The sequence below is a fragment of the Delphinus delphis genome, chromosome 10 (assembly GCF_949987515.2).
Source record: "Delphinus delphis chromosome 10, mDelDel1.2, whole genome shotgun sequence".
Classification (NCBI taxonomy): Eukaryota; Metazoa; Chordata; class Mammalia; order Artiodactyla; family Delphinidae; genus Delphinus; species Delphinus delphis.
In genome coordinates, this window is record NC_082692.2 from 53117265 (window position 1) to 53127398 (window position 10134).

At 45.8% G+C, this 10134-nt stretch overlaps 1 pseudogene; it reads right to left on the reverse strand.

Moving 5' to 3' along the window:
• Window positions 1-7711: 7711 nt before the first annotated feature.
• Window positions 7712-8509, reverse strand: LOC132431622 (embryonic polyadenylate-binding protein 2-like; annotated as a pseudogene).
• Window positions 8510-10134: the final 1625 nt, after the last annotated feature.

The following is a 10134-nucleotide window of genomic DNA, read 5'->3' on the forward strand; positions in this document are numbered from 1 at the left end:
CTCCCTTTCCCCTTTGGTAACGATAGTTTGCTTTCTATACCTGTGAGTCTCTTTCTGTTTTGTATATAAGTTCATTTGTATCATTTTTTTTAGGTCCCACATATAAGTGTTATCATATATTTGTCTCTCTCTGTCTGACTTAAGAAGTTTTCATTTTAAGCTTTGGTAAGTGAGTGGTGTTTGCCCTACGCCTTGTCATCTAGGGAACCATTTTGGAGAGGGAGAAAAACCCCAACCAAACCTGTCATTTTTTAAAAAAAGTATTTGTTCCACATTCCATAAGGCTGAGCAAAATCACATTTTCCTTGGTTAAAGCAGATGCAGTTTCTCGCAGAGAGCCTTTGAAGATGGGCTGCTGCCGCCGTTCCTGGTGGTGTCCTGTCGTGCCAGGGCCAGGACAAGTGCAGCTGGCCTCCACGTCGATGTGTTTTAACTGAAAAAGAAATAGAAAGGTACACTTCAGGACATACTGATCTCTAAAAGGCTGCTTCCTAGAATTGCTGTTTGCTAGGCTGCCAGCAGCCCCTCCGACTCCTCTTTGCAGATGTTTTATGGACGTGATTTAAACCTCAGGACTCTTCCTTTCTTCCCTCTGGAGAAGGAGCTTGGTGCTCTCAACTCATTAACTTATGTTCCCGTTATTTGCCTGCCGTTGCAATCCTCTGCTTGCAATAATGTGGCATCGCACTGTCAGGGGAGGTTCATGTCACAGAGGTGGCCTCGATGGGCGATCAGCAGTGATGGCAAATTTGCAATTTTAAGAACAGCGTACACGGCAAAAATGAGATGCAGTATGGGAAGTGCTGATGAAGACAGACTTTCTAATATTCCCGTCCTGTGGTTCCACGTGATGTGTGGTCCGGGAAGGGGGAAGAGTTATGAACATTTTGGTGCTTGGGGTTGAGACTCTCGGGGGCCTAGCCGTGCCGATTTGTGGTGTGGGGTCTTGGGACATTTGTTCCACAGACACCCGAGGGACCTGCTCAGTGCAGAGGAAGATGTGAACCCTGTCATGAGAGGATGAACAGGCTTTGGGGAGAGGTAGTGAGACAGTGGAACTGAGGAGAGATGTTCCAGCAGAGTGTTCCAGCAACTAGAGGTGTGCACAGGGGATGTAGATGTCCATGGGAGAGGAGATTTGCTCTCCTGGATTAGAGCAGGTCAGAGAGGAAGAGATTGTCACTGACCACCTGCCAAGGGCACCAGGAATACACATGTAGTTGAACTCGGGTTTGTAACCTGCTACATGAAAAGAGAACATGCACCCCACGGAACCATGGAGTGTCTGGGTAAGAGTGGTTCGGAGAGGCTTCAGAGAGGCCTGGGCTTGTGTTTGGTGATTTGAGTACAAGGAAGTGGGGTCTCTTCTGGGTCAGTCTTGTTAGAAAGAGGGGCAATTTGGTGACTGGGCATCTTAATACCTTTAGTCTAGGAGGTGGGATGAATGGAGTGGGGATAGAGATGTCCTTGGAAAAGAAGCCATGGCAGCTCACGTCAGCCTCAGGAGGGGAGGTGTGGTCCTTCTCCTTGTTGCACAGTGTCTTTGTTTTCAATTTCTATTCAGGTATGATTCCCAAGTGGTATCATTTGTGTCTTGTTGGAGATCTCGACTGGCGTTGATCGTCTATGAAATTGTTAATTTCATCAGGGGGAACATCACAGCCTAGCTGGTAGCACCTGGGCCAATGACTAGCTGCTTTTATTCTTCTCAAAATGCTTGGTCTGGGCACTGAAGGGTGAGTAGGATTTTTCCAGGTCAAAGAGGGAAGGCATCTCCCGTGGAGAGAGGGTATAGCTGGAGGAGATTGAGGGAGGCCTGGCGTATCACAAGAGGCTGAGGATGCTGTGAGCAGCTTGAGTGTCAGAAGTGAGGATGTGTGTGGGAGACGGGGAGAAAGGCCCTGGATTAGAGGGGGCCGGGTGGGGAGGACTTTGCCCCTGGCTACGGAGCTTAGACTGTATTCTTCGGCCATCTTCATCGGAGTGCTCAATTCAGAGCAGCTGGTCAACAGATGTTTATTGACGTGGGATGGCCTTCATTTTCCCTGCACACGCTTCTTTTCTTCACACCATGGATTGCCATCAAAGCCCAAAAGGAAGGCTACCCAAAGAGGGGATATCCTTCTAGGAGTCTAGATATGCTTCTCTTGCAGTAACGCTTGGACTACTATAGGAACCGAGATGGAAGGCTTCTTCTGGCACGTTTGATCTGCTCCCCTCTTTCACAAAGGGGGACCTGAAGCCACACTTGGCAATGTACTGACTTGAGATTCCACAACAAATCATGAAAGGATGAGGACTTGACCTCACATCTCCGGCTGCCTTGTCTCTGCTCTTTCAAAACTTCCCTGAATTGATGCTTACATGACCCTAGTAAATCCTGGGGCTCCACATGGCTGGGTCACTGCAGAGACACCCCACCCTCCCCCTGCCAATTCACAAAAATAAAATGAAGCAGCCAGAGGTAATTGAGAAGGAATTCCATTGTTACAGGACTCTGTTGAAGACCTTTAAGGGGATGTGGTTCCTGAGCTCTAGTAACACTTCTAAAGGCCTTTCCTCCTCTCCCCTCTCAGCTTCTCCAGGTGGCCTCTGTGCCAACACCCACACGGCTCCCTAACCACAGACTGGTGCTGGATCTTCTCTTGCTCCTTCCTTCCTCTCGTCTACTTCTTTCATAAATGGATTGGCCTGGCCTCTCTGTCCATACCCTCTGTCCCATCCTCCTTTTTCTCAGTGCCCATCCCACCTTTATATCAGTCAGGGTTGTGTCTGGTTACATGTTACAGAAGCCTCACTACAGTGGCTAAAACAAGTAAGAGGTTTCTTTTTCTCCCTGCAAAAAAGTCCATAGCAAGGTGCTCCACAGCTGGTCCAGCAGGTCCTTCTGCTTTTCTGCTCTGCCATTTATGCTGTGTAGCTTTCTTCATTCTCACAGATGGCTGCTGTGTCTGTAGGCATCGTGTTTGCATTGCAGGCCAGAAGAGGGGAAATGGACAAAGGCAGAAGACATGTGCCTGATGAATAGTTTCTTTATTTAAAAAAAAATTTTTTTTATTGAAGTATAGTTGGTTACAATGTTGCATTAGTTTCTGGTGAACAGCAAAGTTATTCATATATATATGAATATATATATGAATATATATATTCTTTTCCAGTATGGTTTATTACAGGCTATTGAATAAAGTTCTCTGTGGTATACAGTAGGACCTTGTTGTTTATGTATTTTATATATAGTAGTTGGTACCTGCTAGTTCCAAACTCCTATTTTATCCCTTCCCCACCCCCCTTCCCATTTGGTAACCCTAAGCTTGTTTTCTATGTCAGTGAGTCTGTTTCTGTTTCGTAAATAAGTTCATTGTGTCATACTTTAGATTCTACCTGTGTTATCATATATCTGTCTTTCTCTGTCTGACTTACTTCACTTAGTATGGTAATCTCTGGGTCCATCCATGTTGCTGCAGATGACATTACTTCATTCCTTTTGAATGGCTGAGTAGTATTCCATTGTATATATGTACCACATCTTCTTTGTCTCTTTATCTGAATGGTTTCTTTATATTGGGAAAATAGTTACTTTCCATGAAGCCTCATCCAGTAGATTGATACTTACATCCCATTGGCCAGAAGTGGTCACATGGCCATCACTAGCTGCAGGGGATCCTGGGGAAGTAAGTATAATTGTCACCTGGAAACCCTGGGGAAAAAAATCAGGGTCCTGTTAATAAAGATGGGAAGAAGAGATATTGGGTAAGAAGTTGGCAATGTCTGGTATACTCATCCTCTAGATTTTGCATCACAAGAATTTTGAAGGCAGATTTAGTAAAAACAGGGCTCTTGTCCACATTGGGATGGGGGAGAGAAGCTGATGGAGCAAAGTTATCCACACGTGAATTAGTATTTGCTTAAATAAGCAAGATCTATTCTAGAACACATTGACTTAGTTTTCATTTTGTGACTTTTTAGCTTTTAAAAGTAAGTTAGAGGGCTTCCCTGGTGGTGCAGTGGTTGAGAGTCCGCCTGCTGATGCAGGGGACACGGGCTCGTGCCCCGGTCCGGGAAGATCACGCATGCCGCGGAGTGGCTGGGCCCGTGAGCCATGGCTGCTGAGCCTGCGTGTCTGGAGCCTGTGCTCTGCAACGGGAGAGGCCACAACAGTGAGAGGCCCGCGTACTGCAAAAAAAAAAAAAAAAAAAGTAAGTTAGAAATCTAAGTAGACATTTAGGATATATTGCCTATAGGAAACGAAATATTTTTTTCTTAATGCATTCTACTCAATGTCAGGACTTTGCTCTGAGAAAATTCAATTCCAAGAAGACAAGTTTCCAAAATGCATTCTACTAAGAAAGATTAGAGTTGTTTCTGTCTTATTATGCACTAGAATAAAATAATTACAGAGAACAAAAACACCAAGCTCTTGGTACTATAATTTCAATTCTCATTTTTGTCATTGTGTACATAGACATTTGATGTTATTACAGTGGGTGCATACCAATTGGTAGTGATCTATTCTTTTCCATTTAACAGTATTTTATAGACAGGGTTTTACGGACTGACAGTTCATATGGTTATTTTTAGTGACAATGTAATATTGTGATATGCTATAGCTCACTTAGTCATTCCCCTTTGATCAGAGGTTATTTGAAAAATATTTAACAGCCGATACCTCATTAACATCGATTAGTCAGAAGAGACCAGGCTATAGAAACAGAGCACGTACTGAAGGCCCCTGCTGGACCTGGCATTAGCTCTTGTTGCTGGGTGTAGAGTGGTCAGGGGTCCATTTGGTGATGGCAAATTTGGTAGTGGATATTTACTAACTGATATGGAAGGACTGCAACAATTCGATAACCAGTTGTAAATTAGCTTTTGCTATATAGTAAGCCATTCCAAAACCTAGTGACTTAAAAAAAAGCAGTACGCTTAGCTCATGATTCTGTGGGTCAGCAATTTGTGCTGGGGTTTGGGTGATTCTACTGGTCCTGACTAGGGTTATTTGTATGCCTGTGGTTTGCTGCTGGTCAGTTAGACAGTCTGCTACTGGGTGCTGCAGGGTCACCTGGTGTGATGGAGATGACTTGACTGTATGTATTTCATCTTCCAGAAGGCTAGATGGAACTTTTCACATGGCTGGATGGAGTTGCAAGAAATCAAGCAAAAAACGTGCAAGGACTTCTGAGGTCTGGGCTTGGAATGGGAACAGTGTGTCTTCTGCCACGCTTAATTGGCTAAAGCAAGTTCCAAGGTCAGCCACAAGGACTCCACCTCTGTATGGAAGAGGCTGTAAAATCACACTGAAAACAGGTATGGATACAGGGAAGAGCATAATTTGGGCCATTTTTGCAAAAACTACCATGCTGTTGTATACCAGAATGGCAGACTGAGTATCACTCTGTTAGAAATGAAGCATTGATAGTGTGCATTACTCTGCACATTACGTGTATCACTGCTATGAACATCACATTCTTCCTGATGATTTTACCATTCTCGGCATTAGAAAAATACTTACTAAGGGAGCAAGGTGGGAAGATCTTCACTCATTCTGGAGTCATTCATTCAGCATCCCTCTGCACTAGGTTGGGGGAGGGCAGAAGCAGCGGGCACATTTGTCTGGAGTCCAGCAGGGAAGATACACAGTAGTGGACAGCACAATGTGGAATGTGGCTTCTGCTTTGGTAGTGATGTGTGTGGAGGGGTCTGGGGCATGTGCCTGTGGCCCAGAGGGAGAGATGTGGGTGGGGAATGTGTGTGTGTGTGTGTCTTATGTAAGGCAAGGCAGCTCAGGAGTAGGTAATGACTGACTTTCTTTTTTTACATTTTATTTATTGGCCATCCCACAAAGCTTGTGGGATCTTAGGTCCCTAACCAGGGATTGAACTCGTGCCCCCTGCAGCAGAAGCGCCGACTGCCAGGGAATTCCCTGTAATGACTGACTTTAGATTTGAAAAATGAGCTAGCCAAAGAATGTGGTGAAGAGTGAACCCCAGTATTCACAAGGCATTTTATCCAGATAATGAATGAGGGTGCTCTGGGGCAGGGAGCCAGCCAGAGGGATATTGCACTGAAAAGCAGGGCAAGGTCGAAGTGCTTTCAGCCTGCCTTTGACCTTTATCTTGGAGGCAGTGCAGGGCCACCGGTGACTGCATGTTTTATTGTGAAGATTCTCAGGATTAGAGCAGAAGAGGTGGTTTGACCAGTGCAGGCTGTTTGATTCTCTGCAGTTGGGAGCAGGTTCTTGTCCTAGAAGCAGAGGAAGAATCACTTTTCTTTTCTGAACACACCTTGGTTCTCCGAGAAATCACACTAGGAGAAATAAACTTGGCCTCACGTCACATCTTCCATTAAGATAAGATCTAGATGGAGCAAAGATTTAAGTATTAAAAAAATAAGGTCATAACGTATTAGTAGAAAATACGAAAATAGTTTTAATCTCAAAATGGGCAAGACTTTCCCAGAAGTCATAGTAAAAGAGATTGATGTATTTGACCACCTAAAGCAAAATAGAAATAAAAAACACCTGCACTGCAAAAAAACACCACATACAAAGTAAAAAAACCAACAACAAATTAGGAAAAAATATTTGCAATGTGTGGCAGCCTTGCTATCTGGCTATTTAGTTTTCCTAACATTATTTTGTTGAAAAAAATCTTTTTCTTACTGATTCAGAATATCATCTTTATCATATGTTAAATGTTTATCTATTTATACACACATTTATTGATGGATATTTTTGGGGGCTTTAAATTCTGTTCCTTTCATCTATCTGTCCTTTCATGTGCCAGCACCATATTAACTTAATTACTGTAGTATTGTAATATATCTTAATATCTGGCAGTCCTCTCACATTGCTTTTATTTTTTTATTGAAGTATCGTTGATTTACAGTGTTGTGTTAGTTTCAGGTGTACAGCACAGTGATTCAGTTACACAAATATATATATATATATATATACACACACACACATATATATACTTTTTCAGATTCTTTTCCATTATAGGTTATTACAAAATATTGGGTATAGTTCCCAGTGCTATACAGCAGGTCCTTGTCGGTTATCTATTTTATATATAGTAGTGTATGTTAATCCCAACCACCTAATTTATCCCTCCCCCCCTTTCCCCTTTGGTAAGCATAAATTCATTTTCTGTGTCTGTGGGTCTATTTCCATTTTCACATTTCTTTAAAAAAAAAATAACCATTAAGACACACGATTCTACTTTTCTATAAAAGGCGTTGGGGGCTTCCCTGGTGGTGCAGTGGTTGAGAGTCCGCCTGCTGATGCAGGGGACGCGGGTTCGTGCCCCGGTCCGGGAGGATCCCACATGCCGCGGAGCGTCTGGGCCCGTGAGCCATGGCCGCGGAGCCTGCGCGTCTGGAGCCTGTGCTCCGCAACGGGAGAGGCCCGCGTACCGCAAAAAAAAAAAAATAAAATAAAAGGCGTTGGTTCAACAGCCCTGAGAATGCCGACCGGGAGCACACCCAGCGCCGCCTGGGCCTCACCTGGCTGCAGCTTTGCCCGGTGCCCTCCAAAGCCCCCAGTAGCCCCAGTGCTAGGCCCACACAGTGCGCTGTTTCCTGACCGAGGGCTTCGGCCGTGGGGTGTGAGCCCTCCTCCCGCCGAGTGAAGAGGGCGGGGCAGTGATTCTGCGCAGAGTAAATGGGCTTACGAGGAGCACAGGTGTTTACACTTGACCCAGCTGCAGCCTCTCTCTCAAAATCGGCTCCTCCCTTCAGTACGGTGAAAACTACGGGAGAATCCGCCGCGCTCCAGGTTCCGCCCTCGTGGTCCGACACGGGCCCTACCCTGGAGGCTGCTGTGGGGAGAGGGTCCGCCCCGGCGCCTGGGTGTCTCTGAAGGCCCCCGCGGTCCGTGGAGCTGAATCCTGGTAAGTTGTTTCTTTTGGGTAGCACCTTGAAAGACGCTCTTGTTCGGCTCCACGGCGGCCTGGGCCGAGCTCTTGGTGGCAAACTCTATGCAGGCATAGCCCTTGGGGTGTCAGGAGAGCTTGTCGCACAGGATGGCCACCTGGAGTATCTCGCCGCAGTGGCTGAAATAGGCCTCCAGCTCCTGGGCCGTGCCGCCGTACTCCACATTGCCCATGTAGTTGGATCTGTGGTCGGCCTCCGCCTTCTCCCTGGGGGTGTCTGGCTTGGGGCTCAGCAGCTGCCCGGCCAGCAGGGCCCCGGCGTCTTTCTCTTCCCCCTCTGGGTCCTGGGCCTGCTCCATGGCCCACAGCTTCAGTTTCATGGCCTCCAGCTCCCGGTCCGGTACTGGGCACTCGGCCAGGTCCTCCTTCTCCAAGAGAGACGGCAGGAAGCCCGCGTCTTCCTCGTCCTCTTCCCCCGCTTCCCCTGTCTCCTCCTCCTTCCTGTCTCCAGCTCTGGGGCCCAGAGGGGTCTTCCCGGCCCGGCGGCACCGGGCCCCCCAGCCCTGGGCCTCGGGGTTGGAAGCTCTCTGTCAGGCCTCTGTGGTGTGAGGGAAGAGAGCGCGGCTGAGGAAGGGCCGCATGGCGGCCGGGGCAGGAGGGGAGATAGGCCAGGCCTCTGCTCGCCTCCATGCCCTTACGTTGCTTTTATTTATTTTTTAATTAAAAAAATTATTTATTTTATTTATTATTTCCTGCCTTGGGTCTTGTTGCTGTGCTTGGGTTTTCTCTAGTTGCCGCGAGCTGGGGCTACTCTTTTTTTTTTTTTTTTTTTTTGCGGTACGTGGGCCTCTCACTGTTGTGGCCTCTCCCGTTGCGGAGCACAGGCTCCGGACGCGCAGGCTCAGCGGCCATGGCTCACGGGCCTAGCCGCTCTGCGGCATGTGGGATCTTCCCAGGCTTGGGCACGAACCCGTGTCCCCTGCATCAGCAGGCGGATTCTTAACCATCTGTGCCACCAGGGAAGCTCCCTCACATTTTTTTTTTTTTTTAAGTTTTTTTTTTTTGATGATGAGAAACAATGCTGTATTTTATTTTATTTTATTTTGCGGTGCGGGCCTCTCACTGTTGTGGCCTCTCCTGTTGTGGAGCACAGGCTCCGAACGCGCAGGCCCAGCGGCCATGGCTCACGGGGCCAGCCGCTCCGCGGCATGCGGGATCCTCCCGGACCGGGGCACGAACCCGCGTCCCCTGCCTCAACAGGCGGACCCTCAACCACTGCGCCACCAGGGAAGCCCCCTCACATTGTTTTTAAAAGGAGACTTCTCTTAAAAACGTTTGCTTGGGTTTTTTGTTTGTTTTGTTTTTTTGCATTTGAGGTGTTTCCTATTTAAGAATATGGCACATCTTCCCATTAATGCAAGTCGTTTTTTGGTGTGCATCCCTCAGGGGTAATTTAAATTTTCTTCACATCAATTTTGCACATCTTAGGTTATTTCTGTATATTTTATCCTTCTTGGTTACTATAAATGAGATATTTTCTTCCTTGATAATTCTAACTGGCTATTAAATTCTTTATATTAATTTTGTATCCATCCAGCCTACAAATTTTTTTATTGTCTTGGACTTTTATTGGTTGATAATCATACCAACTACAAATAACTTGGCCTCCACTTTTAAATATTTTTATACTTTATATTTCTGTTTTTTTTTTTTTAATATTTCTGTTTATTGTTGATTGCTTTGATTAGTATTTCCAGAACCGTTGTAAATAATAAGGGTGATAGTGAGCATTCTTATTTTGTTCCTGGCTTTAATGGAAATGCTTCTTGTGTTTTCCCATTAAACGTGAGGCTGGTTTAAAAAATAGATATAGATATATACCTGTTACATTAGGTAAGCATCCATCATTAGTAACCTTCGGTATAGCCAATTCTTTGGGTTAGCCAAGTATCTGGGTGTGTACCTTTTCCCTCTGTAGAACATCCCCACCCCCTAATGGGAACAGAGCCCCACTTGGGTCAGCTTCTGGGTGAACAGCCAGGATCTGTGGGTGATGCTCAGTCCTGTCCATCAGACCAGGATAGTCTTCCCTTGATTTGTTTTTCAGAAATTGTCAGTTGGTCCTATCTTTATTTTATAAGAGATTAAGTTTCTTTCAGTCCACAGTATGAGAAGATCAAATTTAGAATCATAATTTATTTTGTTGAGTTGTTTTGTTTTTAAAAAAATAAAATTCCTTCTTGAGGTTAATTGTGTCATGGAGGGA